This window comes from Sceloporus occidentalis, unplaced genomic scaffold, assembly GCF_023333645.1.
Source record: "Sceloporus occidentalis isolate IW3139 unplaced genomic scaffold, rSceOcc1.0.p SCAF_53, whole genome shotgun sequence".
Lineage (NCBI taxonomy): Eukaryota > Metazoa > Chordata > Lepidosauria > Squamata > Phrynosomatidae > Sceloporus > Sceloporus occidentalis.
The window spans coordinates 1,407,593-1,424,249 of record NW_028317033.1 but is presented as its reverse complement, the minus strand read 5'-3'; positions in this window follow the sequence as shown (position 1 = coordinate 1,424,249).

Genomic DNA, 16,657 nt, shown 5'->3' with positions numbered 1-16,657 from the left:
ATATATATATATATATATATACAGTGTATATGTACCGTGATTGTTTTTGAATAATTAAATTAAGCCTTTGGTGCGTCCCCTCCCTTTATCCCTTGTCCATATATATAGGGGTTAGGTGAATTAAGAAAAATACATACAAATAAAAAATAAAGTTAAAAACTGGTACCTACACCCCAACCTCAAATTCCTCAAAGTTACTTTTGCTATCTGACAGCAACTCATGAGTTGATTAATCTGCTGTTTTCAACTCACATTAACTTGACTCCCCTTCGATAGAGTGTAGTAACTTCTGTGAAGACAAATACTGTTTGCTAAATAGACCCAAAATAAATATTTTTGAATAAATAGATATTTCCATGTCTGTCGGAAGGAATGCTCTCCAACACTCTATCAATGTTTTGGGTATGATCAAAGGTCATTATAGACCATGTTAGTATCCCACAGTGCTGCTGCAGTGTGAAGTTGTTGCAGGTATGTATTGCAGGAGCAATGACAGACAATGTCTCATTCATCATCTGGTCTCAGCTGACATCATCGGTGTGTCTGCAGCTCCTCATCTGTCAGTGGAATGGCAATAGATAGATCTACAGAAAGTTTCAACAGGAGATGAAAAATGATCTTATTTTAAAGGTTTATTTGCATTTTTCTCCCTGACCAGTCTCTCAGTAAGATGTACATTCTATACAAGTTATGAAAGTTGTAAAGTTTTGTTTTTTTGTTAATTCTCTTGTTACTGGCAAGTGATGACCTTGTAGTGGGATTTTCTATTAAATTCCTAAATGAAATTTCCTAAATGCAAATTGGAAATATTATTTTTATTGTGATATTAGTGCATTCAAAGTTTGCATAATCTATGTGGCGAGTTTCCTTTGTGCGTTAGATAAAGTGGCATAACGTGTATTAGTTTAGACTGTTCTATGTTTGTATCAAATGGGCTAGGAGCTGTAGGGTGTAAGTGCCATTATACTCATCACCAAGTAGAAGGTCAATTAATTTTATGTCCCTAAATAAGTACACATTTCTCTAAAGCATGGAACTACTGAGACTTTGGTTGCCTGCTACTGATTTGGGAGAATGACGAGTTTGTTGCTGGGTTTAGGATCTTGTTAGCCTTTTCTGGATTGGAGGTGACAAACAATGTATGATGCAAATAAAAACCATGAGTTCGCTGACCTCAGAGAGGTGAATTCAGGTTGGAATTTCTTTTTGGCAAATCAAATGAGATCAAATGTCTGAATCCCTGGAGCTTTATCAGGCCTGCAAAGATCATTTGGACTTTTAAAGTATGTAGTGCACCAAGCCAGGATTGCCTTACGCCAACATCAAAACCAACTTTTTTGAAAGCTACACTGAAATACTCACTGTGATACTGGAAGATGGAACACGTGTGTGTGTTTATAAGCACAATGCACAAAGTCAACACTACAGTGGAACAAATGGTGTTATGTCTTCTCTTTCTGTTCATAATGTAAGACAATGGAGGACTGTGCCGAGTCAGCACAGCCCCAATAGTTCACTTCTACCCAGCAGACCTCTTATATTAACATGATATTATATAATTAATACACCATATTACTCTCTAATGTGCTAATTATTATAATAAAATCCAGTTTGTTTGAGGATCTGTTGGTTCCATTATCTAGATGTCAAATTAGCCTACCATTTTTAAATGTTATTTCCATTTAGCAGTGTTATTTTTAATGGCGGACTTTCAGTTAAGTATACTGTAATGCTAGAGTCACATATAACTAACAGTATTTTGTAGTCATCACATTTCTCTCCATGTTTTTTTCATCCTAGTAAAGGCTTTATCCAATTGATGTGGTGCCCGCAGTAGAGTAAAAATAGACTTTCTAAAAGAAGCATTGTTCTTGATCCCATATAATATTTTTATCATGGAGGGATTAACAGGCAATGAATTATTAGTAGGCATAATTCTATATTTGTTTAGAACAAGAAGCACACGCAGACCTTCATAAAATTACCGCACACGGAATGAACACGTGAAAAACCAGCAGAGGTAATTGGGGATAAAGGAGTCATATGTCTACCATGAGCCTTGTCAATTCCTATCTAATGAAGGCCTGAGTCCGGAGATTTGAAAGTTATACCTAAGACTAGGCATACATGGAAGTACAGAATGTGAAATAAAAAAAAAAGAAAGAATATCAATTAAATTTCACTTATAATCTGAAATAATGGCCATAATCAAATAAATCATTTTAAATACGCTGGGCATTAGTTGATGACAATTTGTTATATAGCCTTTCTAGAACAAACTGAAGTCTTAGTATGCCATGGATTTAAAGTGACGGTAAAACGGTAAATGGTGGAGAATTCTGGCTGCTAAATGTGTATTTAAAGACTGGTAGTAATAAAATGCACATACATGGAAACTTAGAACTTGATGGTGGATAACAACCATCGCCAACTTAAAGATGACGGGAAAGTAGGGAAATGGGATAAACAGATAGATTTACCATAATACACTTAGTCAGACCTCCTAGTCACAAAAAACATGGAATTTTGACGTTTGACATGATATGTATGTGCATAACTGCTACCTATCTATGAATATAAATACATTAGGTATAATCAATTTATTGAAATACTTTTTTTTTGCAGGGACCATTAGTATCTTGGCTGTAGTCCACGTTCATTGGTTCTGACCTGAAGATATCAAATCTACAACCTCTCCAGATATTGCCCTCGCTGCTTAAATTATTTGCAACTGATTCAAGATACACTCCAGTCATCATATGCACTTTAATGCTGTGTGGTCCCTTTTTTTTTTTTTTTTGGCTTAATCCCCCCATACACATTTGTCCCTTTCCACAATCCAGGGTAAATGCCGTGCAGAAGAAGTGTTTGGACACAAAGACATAAATGTTTCCATGATATGCTTTTCCAAGTTGTATATTGTTCTTCACCATAACCTTCTCACAGCATGCGAGACTGATTGAGCTGAAGCTCCAGGCCAACATCTCTTTCATTGACCTAACAGCAGTCACACAAACCTTTTGTTAAGTATAAACTGATCCAACATATGTGTGGAAAATCCAATTACATGTAATAGTTTACAATTGCCAGATGTTGTGGTTAAGTCCATCTAAGTAATTACTTATGACTGAGGTCTACGCTTTTTCTATTGCAATTATAGTTGGTTCCTGTATTATGTACAGAGGAAAAACCTTTTTTTTTCCATAAGGCTTTAGAGTACAAAGCACAAAACTTTCAATCTTTTGATGAATGTGCCCTTCACATTGAGCAGAGCCTCAATTTTCAGGACCTTAGAAGTGTGGGAGCCACCTTCTGCAGGTGGTAAAGGAAAGAGAAAAAAGAAAAAAGCTGTTCTAAAATTATACCGAGCATCCATCCGGCAGAAAGATCTGTCAATGCATCTGTTCTTGGCTAGAATCCAGAGAGAATGTTAACAACTGTGCTTTGAAGGACTTGTCATGTCACATGCAGGGTAAACACATTTCTACCTGTGGTTTAGTAGTTTGTGTTCATACTCGTGTAAAATAAACAAAACTTTTAAATACCACGGTTTCTGTTTGTTATTGTTGAATCTACATCATTATTGCCTTTTTTTCTGCTTCACTTTTGTCCCTATTAGAACTCTTCTACAAGCAATATCTTTTTTTCCCTAAGCAATAATGTGCAGTAAAACATGACTTCCACAAAACTAGATGAGCACCTTATGCTCATGAGCTTTTGTATGTCATGTATAAAAAATATTAGTGTCTTTCATTAGAATTGCACAATTCATTTTATATATGTGAGTGTAGGTTATGATTGTTCAATCTTAGACTGGAAATCCTAAATACAAAGTATTAATGAAGGAAACACTGTGTATAAAACAGTGGATTCTACAACACTGTACCATGAGATGGTGGCAGCAACCACGATGAAATCAAAGTGTGAGGGTATTGGCTCAGTGGGTGAATCCTTATATTGGAAACCTGGGACGTATTAGCAGTACTAAAAGAATAATGTTTCAAAGCGAGAACTGGATAGTTCAAAAGGAGATTTGTGGCACCAATAGTGGTTAAGCATCCATATTTGCTATAGAAGATGGTAAATGTATTGAAGCTTCATGGTCCCAATGACAAAAAGGGTCCTAGAGCATTATTTGAAGATTTCTATTTTTTTGCAGGATTTGAGGAACAGTTAGATGAATTAGCACTGGAGTCTTGAGTCGTAGACAACTTAGTCTAAGCTCTGCATATGAGTAGAACAATGGTTTCTCTGTTGTTAGGTAAGGAGCTATTATCTAACATTGCTTTGACCTTGTCTTTAAAGTAGCTGGTAAAACCCTCCCAGCTAAGATATTAGTATAAAGTAAAAATAGCAAATAGGCCAAGTGTTCTAACTCTTCCACAACTAAACTAGGACCATATAACAAATGCTTTCAGTGCAATCATCTGGCCAATATTGAAAGATACTTGTGCCCAAGTCAATGTGTACTATACAGTTTCCTGGTTCTTTGCTAAAATGTGGTATGCTTATAAAATTCAAGAAGATTCATAAACTAGTTATTCCGTTTTCACTATGAAGGCTGAACTGAATGTCAACCATCCATGTCCAAAACACAGCAATCCATAGCTAAGCGTAACAGATGTTTCCAAATCAGCAATACAAGATAAATAGTTTTTCACAAGCTACGTAGATGCATAGCAGAGTAACAACATTACCAGTATTTATACCAGGTCTGACCAGCTCCTTTCATCAATGGCTAGTCACTGGTTACAACTCGAGAAAGGTTCCTGTTTGCAGAATATTCGATATTCTTATCCCGTATTAAGCACATAACAAAAATCCTCAATAACCACAAAAAATGTAATGATTACTTCTTGTCCCACTTCTTCTTGAAGGGACTAGATGTTCCATTCACAACTAGTACTGGGTGGTGGAAAATTAAAATAGAATCCAGTTTATTTGAAATATTTCTCATGATCGATATGGGGTAAATAAATGAAAAATAACATATTTTGTATACATTATGAATGGTGTATAGTCATTTAATCAAAATGTAATTTGTTTAATGGACATGTACATTTCAGAAAAAAGGACTGGATACAGGGCCTTCTGATAAAGTTGTGAACAGTTGAGACGCAGCCCGCGCGTCCAGCCCCCTGCTCGCTCCGTCGGCGGGAACCGCCGCCAGGTCTGTTCCACGGATAGACGCGCGTCCCCGCAGAGATCAATGGATCCTGACGGGGCACGCGCCTCATGAATATTCATGTCGCTTCTTAAAGCGACATTTATCTTTTTTCCTCCTCCCCCTAATTAGGTGGGTAGGAGGATCCTGATATTGAGAGGGATATTTAAACCCTCAGTAAGCACTTCACCTTTGCCTGTGATAGTGCCTTACAGCCTTCACTAGCGTTCCTTTACTTGCTTGTTATTTTTGTTTCTGACTCCGGCAAGTTTTTGACCTTTGATGTTTGCTGCCTGCCCTGACCTCTGCTTGTGACCCGACTACTCTTCTGCCTGACCCCTGAATTTATTATTTTATTTATTATTTTGTTCCTGATTATTTTTTACCACGCTACGCTCCTGTATTTTCGCTATACACCTCAGTGTTCTGTTGCTGGGCTCTCCATCTACGCTAGGAGGCGCCTTTCCAATTTCTGCAGCAAGGATCCACTGCCGTATTGCAGACGTGACAACTATTGATCTTTTCAGAAAAAGGTTTACTTTGATTGTTGTTGATGGAAAAAGATTAAATAGAAAAGTAAAACACATAATTAATTTAATTTTTATTACTAATATTTGGAAAATACGGTGCTGTTTTTTTTTTTTTTTATCCAGTTTTTGTATAATATAATGTTTTCACGCAGCTGCATATCACATATTGTAGGTGTTGCACCACTGTTATCTTAGCCCAATCTACTACACAAACACACTGACTCCTCATCATTCTACCTGGGGTAAACAATCATTCACCTGGACACTCTGACTAATGAAAGCCTATGGAGTAACAGACTTCATTAGCATTGCCATAAAGAATCAGCACAGTGTAGGATAGTGACCAAAATATCATGACTGACAACCACAGCAGCCTCCAGGTCTGCAGATGTAGAAAGTTTATAGGATCAAATAGAGATGAAACCAAGTTTTTGTCAATGCTTACCTGCATTACTGTATACTAATACTGGATTTTATGCCCAAAGAAAAATATATATGGAATAAATTATTGGGACACCTGACCATTACATCAACAGGGACTTTAATAAAATCTTATTCTAAATATATAGAAATCAATATTTAGCTGGTCCCCCCTTTGCAGCTATAACAGCTTCCACTCTTCTGGGAAGGCTTTCCACAAGATTTTGGAGAGTTTCTGTGGGGATTTTTTCCCCATTCATTCAGTAGAGCATTTGTGACGTCAGCCACTGATGTTGGACAAGAAGTTCTGGCTCACAATCTCCATTCCAGTTTATCTCAAAGGTGTTCGATGAGGTTGAGGTCTAGGTTCTGTGCAAGCCAGTCAAGTTATTCAGCACCAAACTCAACCATGTCTTTATGGACGTTGCATTGTGGACTGGGGCGCAGTCAGGCTGGATTAGAAAAGGGCCTTCCCCAAACTGTTCCCACAAAGTTGGAAGCACAGCATTGTCCAAAATGTCTTGGTATGCTGAAGGGGACATACCAATATTTTTGCCCATATAGTGTATGTCATAATGTCAGATTAAAAGAAACAATTTATGTATTAGAAATCCACCTTGTGTATATACAGAAACAGCCATTTATTAAGCCAACTGTTCTAAGGATCTGCATGTTATTATGTCATTTACCCCTGTTATTGAAGCACTCTCTTTTACCGGGTGGTTCTAGCTGCCTTTGCAAGGCTGAGGTGAGGGGAAGGGGAGAAGAGTCTTTTAGACATGAAAGTATTTTATTAAGCTGTAGGTAGTAGACTTGTGCATTAGAATACATAAATTCTCCACAGATCTGTCTGCATTAAGATCCTGGAGCACTTCCATATCAGGGTAAAACCACAGCGTGGGAGAGGTTGCAGAAGCTCTGACCCGATGCGGAAGTTCTCCAGGAGACCAGACTACTGCAACAAATCACTGGGAAAAGCAGAGCAACCTATAAGAAAGAAGAATGAAGATGTTAAGAACAGCAAGAAAAAGGAGAAGAAGCGAAGAACAAGAAGGGAGCTGTGGGGACATGGAGAATGTATGGAGACATTGAGAGAGAGTGAAAAGAATGTGAGAGTGAGTAAGAGTGAGGTTAATTGACAATGAATTTTGGTTTCCCAAAAAACAAACCGAAAGGACCAAAAACTAAACTAAAGATTTGTCTGAATTTTCAGCCCATGTCCACAAGTCTAGTAGGTCGTTTTAACAAATAACTGTTTAGATTGTGTTCTCATGGTGGTAATCAGCCTTGGTCAGTCAACTGTCTTGCTGCATGTCACACACTATAACTCACAGAAACATTTAAGTATAAACAGCACTGGGGTTTGACACATAAAACTGTAACTTAATTTGACTTTTAACGCATAAACACAATCTTAATGATCTAGTTATAAAGAGGCACCTAAAGAGATACATTAACAGATATCAGTTGCCATCTTCTAAAGATAGCGTGGATGCTTGAATTTAACTCTTTCACTGCCAGTGAGAAGCTATACACTGTAGGATTAGAGATTAACAAATCAATGAGGCAGCAATACACTTACATAAGAAAAATGTTTAGCAGCTATTCAGTGCAGGATTTGGCAAATATTCATTACACTACCAATATTTGCAAACATTTGCCGTGTCCGCACACAAAAGAGGGTCAACACAGTAATTCAGGACAGCGTTTGACCTCTTCACTAGCACAGTAAATAGTTCTGATCTGCCAGCCAAAACATTTCCTGCAGAACAGCCAAACTTCCATAAAGAGAAATCAACAGAGGAGGAGGAAGGACGGAATGAGGTTGTAACCAGAGCTTAGGAACGTTAAGTAAAAGGATTCCACTCTACAGCCGCTGAGCACAGAGACATGGGGTTTATCTATCTCTCTATATATACACCTCTCTAGCACTTGTAAATCCACCGTAAAACTGTGCAGATAAAAAAAAAACCTAGGAGTTATATAGTCAAGCGCACTAGTATACATCCATTCTCAGGTTACCTTAACTAAACAAGGGTCTGGAGAGCAAAAACTGCAAATAATATTACTGCCATCTATAAATGTAATCAATGTTATTGCCACAAACTCTTCAAGACAAGGACATATATTGTGTGCAACCAAAATGTTGGGGATTGCAAGTTAGTCCTCTATGCATTGCCCTAAATAACACAGTATGAACTTACTGTAAAGTCTTCAACTACCACAGTTAGCAGTAGTGTCATCTTCTATCCTTATAACTCTATCCTTATACCCCTCGCCATTACTTTCGATTTGTTTTAGTTTGTTTGAAATACTCTACTTTCTGTATGTCATTGCAAATACGGAACTGAATAATTTGGATCAAAATCAGTTGTATGCCTTTGTTTGCTGATATTCTCATTAGTTAACAACAACTAGTATCAAGCCCTGGTCAAGATTAGCTAGACACATTTGAACTTTGGTTCAGAGTTCTAGATATTACTTTCTCATAGTGAATGTTTCAGATTCATTGTTTTCCTACAGGAACACATGGTGGGATCACTGACAACCTCAGATGGTAGGCCCTCTGATGAAGGAATTATTTGTTTGTTTGTTGGAACTCATCTGAAAGTGTTCATGTTATCTTTTTTAAGACGACACTTTCTGAGCCCCTTGGATAAAGACTAGCAATAACAATATATACAGTAAAAATATTTATGGATTTGGATAATGACAATTTATACCAATGGCGATGTATTTCAAGGCATACTAACCTTTATCCACAACAAGGTAGATTTACATTTGGATTAACTAAAAAAGCATACATTTTTTTGTAGGTGAAATTAGTGGAAAATGCTTAGAAATTCCAGGTGTACCACCAATTAACCATTACTTAATACATTCAGATTTTGAATATATTAGAAGAAAAAGATTAAAATCAAAAACATGGCGGAGGACCCTGTCAATGTCCTCCAAACCTCTATGTCTGCAAACGTAAAGCAAATTATCCATCCTAACGCTACTTAAAAATCCCTATAATGGCGCACTGAGCTAGTCATTATAACGTCTAAAAAGATATTTTCTTTTTCAGCCAATGGCTTTGTCAGGGGAATAAAAAATATTTATTATTACAGTGACCAGTGACTTATTTATTCGGAACAGAATTTTTATACAACATTTAAAGATAAACAACAAATTTCTATCCAATAAATTGTATTGGATTTATACATTAACATAAAAAAACTCATCCTTACAGACAAATTTATATGATTCAATATCAGACCTTGTTGGAATGTTACTATCTCTCCATAACCAGGAGCCTCCTCCACTAATTCCAAAAGTTCTGAGGATGATGATATTGGCCCTAATACATTATTAGAACCTGCATCTAGAAGTATTACTAACCTGGATGAATTATTTCTATTATTCTTAAGGACTAAGTGTCTTTTCTTTTGGATCTACCCTCATAATGAGCACAATTATGGGACTGGAAACAGTGGAGCTATTCTGACCATCATTCATTTATGAAAATTTCAAAGGAATGATAACCAGAAAAGTTTTATCAGTGAATCTCATCTCGTCTCTTAATCCCTTTGTGTAACAATTTTATAGGGATCGAGGCTGTCTCATTGCAATGAAACTTTCTCTCCATAAACTCCACTAAATAAAAAATGAATGAGAAGCTTGAGTTATTGTTCAAAATTATAGTAAAAAGGTATTGCAACTCATCGAGGAGTCATTTTACTCCTAACATTTCAATACATTTTATTAGAGTGGATTGTTCACTCAACCGGTCACAGAAGAAATTAAACAAATTGACCCTTAATTACCCACTGATATCTTTCAAGTCCCCTCGAGTACTAAGTATTGTTTAAATCAACAAATGTAAAATGTAGGTGGACAATTTGAACGAGTAGCTGGGCTACCATCAAAAACCTAGGCTGCACTCTGAGCCCCTATTAATCTGGTTGTCTTGGTACATGCAGGGCCGGCCTTAGGGGTGTGCGACCTGTGCGACCGCACAGGGCGCCATGGTTGCAGGGGCGCCTGACCGGGACTTAGATTAAAGCATCGTTTGTTTTTTTTTGTATTTTTTTTTTAAACTTTATTTAACATCATTCATGTTAAATAAAGTTTAAAAAAAAAAACGATGCTTAAATCTAAGTCCCGGTCAGGGGCGCCGAGCGGTTGCTCGTGAAGTTCTCGGCAACCGCTCGGCGCCCCTTACTCTCCGTGACTCCGTCGCGGTGCCGGCATCTCATGTTGAGCGCCGGACTATTCCGGCTCTCAACATGAAATGCCGGCACCGCGGCAGAGCGAGAAGACGGATGCCTCCCGCTCTCACCACAGGACTCCGCCAACAAGGTAAGTGGGGGGGTGTAGTTTGAAGGGGCAGAGGGGGGGTGTAGTTTGAGGGGGCAGAGGGGGGGTGTAGTTTGAAGGGACAGAGGGGGGGTGTAGTTTGAAGGGGCAGAGGGGGGGTGTAGTTTGAAGGGACAGAGGGGGGGTGTAGTTTGAAGGGACAGAGGGGGGATGTAGTTTGAAGGGGCAGAGGGGAGGTAGTTTGAATGGGCAGGGGGGTAGTTTGAATGGGCAGGGGGTAGTTTGAAGGGGCAGAGGGGAGGGGTGTAGTTTGAGGGGGCAGAGGGGGGGTGTAGTTTGAAGGGGCAGAGGGGGGGTGTAGTTTGAAGGGACAGAGGGGGGGTGTAGTTTGAGGGGGCAGAGGGGGGGTGTAGTTTGAAGGGGCAGAGGGGGGGTGTAGTTTGAAGGGGCAGAGGGGGGGTGTAGTTTGAAGGGACAGAGGGGGGGTGTAGTTTGAAGGGACAGAGGGGGGGTGCAGTTTGAAGGGGCAGAGGGGAGGTAGTTTGAATGGGCGGGGGGGTAGTTTGAATGGGCAGGGGGTAGTTTGAAGGGGCAGAGGGGAGGGGTAGTTTGAAGGGGTAGAGGGGAGGGGTAGTTTGAGGGGCGGTAGTTTGAATGGGCAGAGAGGGTGGGTAGTTTGAAGGGGCAGAGAGGGGGGGTAGTGAGGGGGGGCACCAGAGGAGTAGTCCGCACAGGGCGCCACAACGCCTAAGGCCGGCTCTGGGTACATGTCTAGGTAGCATAACTCCCAACTGCCCAAGGATAGGACAAAAAGATCTTTCAAATATTCCCGCACCAATTATCCCCCTTATGGTGGGACAGTCCCCTTATACTGACCCGCTGTACCTCTTTCCTTTAATGGTGTCCCTCTGTTCTAGGAGCTCAGAATGTTTGGTGCGTAACATAGGGTTAAACAGCCTTAAATGTGCTAATAATGTAATATAGTCTGCAAGAAGTACTGTATATCTATAAATACATTGTGTAAATAAAATACATAAATTGCCATGAAATCTCACATAGTCACATACAAATTCAAAATAAAGCCCTACTGTCGAGAACTCCTAAAACAACTGCTCCATATAAAATGTTGGGAAGTATGCTGGTTCACCCTATGGGGCATCTGCCCCTGTCCACGGCATGAAAACAATGCAACTATGCATTTACTAAGCGTCTGACAAGAAATATATATGGACCCCTTTGCAGTGCAAATTCCAGGTTAAATGATGTTGTATAAACAGTCAAGTACCTTTTAACCTAGTAATCAAGGTTGAAAAATGTCCGCTGCGCCTAGAGCCGGATATCACATGCCTGAATAAACTTTGTATTCTAGGAATCCTAAGGCATTGAGCTGCACTGTATATCTCTTACTTGGGTTACACTATTCAATGCCTTCCATGACATCTTAATATTCCACCAATTCTCACACTAACAGTTTTTAGAACTGATAACTAGACTTTTTTTAGAACTGATAACTAGATTTACCGAATTTTGCCAAATTCAGCAATTGGTATGAAGGCACAAAAACGGGACCATAAAAATAACTCAACACACAGCAATTAATGTCTAAACTAGACTTGTGCATTCGTCTTCGGGCGAACATGAAAACGAGCACGAAGAGGCCGTTTTTTTGTTCGTTCCGAAGGAACGTAGAACAGAATACAGTGCCGGCAAACCGTAGGCGAAGACGAAGACTCACAATCACGAAGATTCGAAGATTCTTCGTGATCGTCTTCGTTTTTGCCGCGCAACCGCCAAAATTTCAAACAGGAGTGAGCTGATCCTCGTCTGTCCAATCAGCTCACTCTTGTGACGTAACGCTAAGGGTCTCGTCCAATGCCTGTGCTGCTGTTTTTTGAATTCTGAAGGCGCCTTTATAAGACCAGAGCTTGCCTGAGAGATCCATTCATTTTTCGCTGTGACTGCTTTGGCAACACTGCTGTGCTGCATCCGAGCGTTACAGAGAGAGATTGTTCTGTTCTGTGTGAGACTGGTAAGCCTTAGCCTGCCATTTCTCACTGTGTACTTCATCCTCACTTCAGTGCTACTTAATTAATATATTTAATAATAATAATTTGATTAATTTAATTTTTTTAAAATTAATTTGTCATCAACTTTAGTGTAAGTGCTGTTGAGTTGACAGTGCACCCAGTGCCTCAGTGGCACTGGGGTGCCCTTGCCCTGGGCTGGCACTAGTGCCTATTGCCTGTCCTGCTTAAATAAATTAAATAGAATTTATAAATTACAATTTAATAGAATCTATAATTTAATAGTTCATTATAATATTATATATATATATATATTTGTCAGTCATATATATATATACTATAGTATACTAGTGTAGAGTGTACTGTAGACATTCATCTACTAGTGTCTAATTTAAAATCAGTAATATTAATTAATATAATTAATAATTGAATTCATTATAAAATTATATATATATTTGTCAGTTATAGTTAGTAATAGTATACTAGTGTAGAGTGTACTGTAGACATTCAGAACATCTACTAGTGTCTAATCTAAAATCAGTAATATCAATAATTCTCTAATTCTTTCTTATCTTAATAGTTAATTAAATTAGCTATAAATAAAAGTAATAATATTAATTAATTACTACTAGCGTATAGTTCAGCTAATCTTATTAGTACTGGTGCTGCAGCTCTATAGTTTGTGCTTTGTTTTAGCAACAGTAAGAGACCAAGTCAATTTTTCTTAATTAATCTTTCATTTTATTTCATTTGTTTTGCTCACCTCAGTCCATCAGTGAAGTGAACTTGTTGGGCTAGTGAGTGCAGCCGCATAAGTGCTGTGGTTTTTTTTGATCAGCAAGCAGTGACGTTAACTGTTTTGCAAAGATTTTCTCATTTATTTTACATTTTATTTCAATTTTATTAAAAGTACCCTTAGTGTTTTGCTCACCTCAGTCCATCAGTGAAGTGAACTTGTTGGGCTAGTGAGTGCAGCAAGCAGTGAAGATAACTGTTTTGCTGTGACATTTTATTTTATTTCTAATTCTTTTCAAGAAAAATTGACTGTGACGAGCTGTACTAAGCAAAGCTTCAAGCTACTAGCTGTAGTACTAAAATAATTCTAATCTTCTTTAATCTTAATCTATAATATATTATAAATAATAATATTCTAATTCATAATCTATAATATAAGTAATTCTAATTCTAAATTCTAATTCATAATCTATATTCTTCTATCTATAATACATAATATATAAGTAAATTAGTTCTAATCTATTAATATTATATAACTTAATATTAATTAATAAATCATATACTGAATCTGATTTAACCTCACTTTAGCTTAGTGGGTTTGAGAGCGTCTGCCTAGAGGTAGACTTATAGTAAGGAAATATAGCTTTAGGCTAGCATAGTGGTAGGCTAAGCTCTTAGGCCCGTGTAAATTCAAATTAAAAATAAAATACTGCTAGTTATTAAATAGTTAATCTTGAGTTAATAATTTCAATAACTTTAGGATTTTGGCAGATTGCACACAGCACAGTGCAGTAGTGCATAGTTTTACTTTTTAAGCAGTAGCACTGAAGAGAACTTCCTCTAATTTTTTTGTCTTTAATTCGTTTTTCCTTTTTTTTATTTTTATTTTTTTATTTTTTTTTTTATAGTTTTTTAAACACTACACTACACTACACTACACTACACTACACACACAACACAAAATTTGAAATGGATCCTCCTTTTGGGACTAAGGAGGGACAAGCTCCATCTACCACCACCACCACCACCACCAGCACCACCACCAGCACCACCACCAGCTCTAAGATGCAGCCTTTGCGTCAGTCTAGTCGGCCAAGTAGGCCAAGCTCTCGCTTATCATTTGGGGAAGCATTGCTTGAAGGATCATCAAGTAAAGGAAAGGCACCAAAAGCAGGCAGTAGTAGTGCGGCTAGGCCCACAAGCTCTATGGTTTTTTACGGAAAGCCTAAAGCACCAGAAGCACGTTCAAAGTTAAAGGGTAGCACAAGTAGTACCAGCCCAGTGACTAAAAAGAAGTGCCTTTTGCCCCAAGCAGCATCTTCCCCATCCACCAGCAGCATGCAAGGTACCAAGCAGAGCCAAATTAGCAGCAAGACTCAGAGGGGTCCCAAACCAAAGCGATCTCATTCCTTTGTAGGGAAAACCACCACCACCACCACCCCCGCCTCTACCACCACTAGTGCTGCGCCTACTGTTCCCACTGGTACCGCCACGCCATGTCCTCCTAGTACCTCTAGCAAGCCACCAAGTCCTTACAAAATTTTTGTAAAGACAGTTAGAGAGAGGGCTACACATAGTGGAACTCCACCTAGCGAGGTAGCAGAGGAGCCTGAGACTGAGAGGCCAAGTGCAGAGTCTATTCTTCCTGCTCGCACTACTACTAGTCACGAGTCTCACGACGATATCAGTCTTAGCTCCAGCCTAGCAGGAATTCCATTCGATCTGGCTAATGAAGAGCTAGACTATGAGCCAGAGGAAGTAGAGGAGATGAGTGGTCAGGAATCAGATTCCTCAGGGAGCAGTGTCCAAATGACTAGTGCACAATTTTCCCCTGAGCCTCCACCTTCTCCGCTACGATCATCACCATCACCACCACCAGCAGCAGCAGCAAAACCTAGCAAATCTAAAGCAATTAGCAGTCCCACTATGGCCAGTACTGTTACCACCAGTCCCACCACCACTAGTTCTGCCTCTGTTCATCCACCCCGAGCAGTAAGAGCAGCACCCAAGGCACACTCCAAGGCTATGCGCGCCCCAATTTGGGAGCACTTTGAAAATGTTGAAGAAGGGCGCTATGGAAAGTGCAAACATTGTGGGAAGCTAATAAGCAGAGGGAAAGTGTCTGGCCATTTTACCAGTGCTAGCATGAAGCATCACCTCAGCACTCAACACAACGCTGTGCTATTGGGGAAAGATGCAGAGGTAAAACTTAGTGCAGGCAGCATAGCTGGTGGCCGTGGAAAAACCCCAACAGCTTCTTCTTCTGAGCCAATAGCAGCAGCAGCAGCAGCAGCAACTAGTGCTGGCAGCCAGAGACCAAGGCAGGTTGGAGCACTGCATGCCCAGCCCACCCTGGAAGAATTTGGGGCATTCCACTCCAAGAGAACGATGCCCAAACAGCAGGCCAATAAAGTAACGCGACTTATTGGTCAGTTCATTGCTGTTGGAGGGGCATCCTTCTCCATGATTGAAGGGGAGCCTTTCAAACAATTGATGGCGGCTGTGGCTCCACAATACACAGTTCCGTCACGTTCCACTTTCAGCAGGAACATTGTCCCCTCGCTGTATCGGTCCTGTGTTGCAGCAGTGAAAGAGGAGCTTTCCAAGGCTGCTGGTCAGTGTGTTCATTTCACTACAGATTTGTGGAGTGCACCTAGCGCCCAGCATGCCTTTCTTTCTTTGACAGCACACTGGTGGCAGCCCGGTGTGTCTAAGGAAGTTGCTGCAGCAGGCTACCGATCATTCCTTCTCCATGCAGAAGTGATGGATGAAAAGCACACTTCCCAAAATATTCTGCATGCGATTAGGAAAATGTTTAGCCTTTGGGTGGGAGCAGAGGCGGGCACCAATGTTGAAGTTGGTTTTGTGGTAACTGACGGAGGTGCCAATATGGTGAAAGCGCTGCGAGATGGTCATATTGTTGGTGTGCGCTGTGCAGCCCACATCATCCATCTTGTAGTGAAGGCAGCAATGTCAGAAGGAACTAATGTGGCAGCAGTAGTTCTGTCCCGCTGCAGAAAGATCGCTGGGCACTTTCACCATAGTGTTAAGGCTAGCCAACTTTTGAGGGAAGAGCAAGAGAGGTCAGGTCTTCCCGTACACTGCCTACGTCAGGATGTCAGTACACGGTGGAACTCCACGTTAGACATGCTAGAGAGGATTTTGGAGCAGCAGAGGGCAATCCATAATCTTGCCTCAGAGCACAATATTGGGATTACCTCTCCATTGAATAGGGAGGATTGGACAGTGATCGCCCAGCTAGTGGCAGTCCTTAAACCATTCAGGGATGCCACAGAAAATTTAAGCTCAAACACTGCCAGTCTGGCCCAGGTAATCCCAGTGTTCTCCCATCTAGGCAGCAAGATGGATGTGTTCCTTGGAAACCGTGAGGCTGTTCAAGGTGGCACTCTACATCCTGACGTAGCAGCCATAGTCAGGAAGCTGAAGGATCTGCTAAAAGTACACCTTCGCAAGCGAATGGA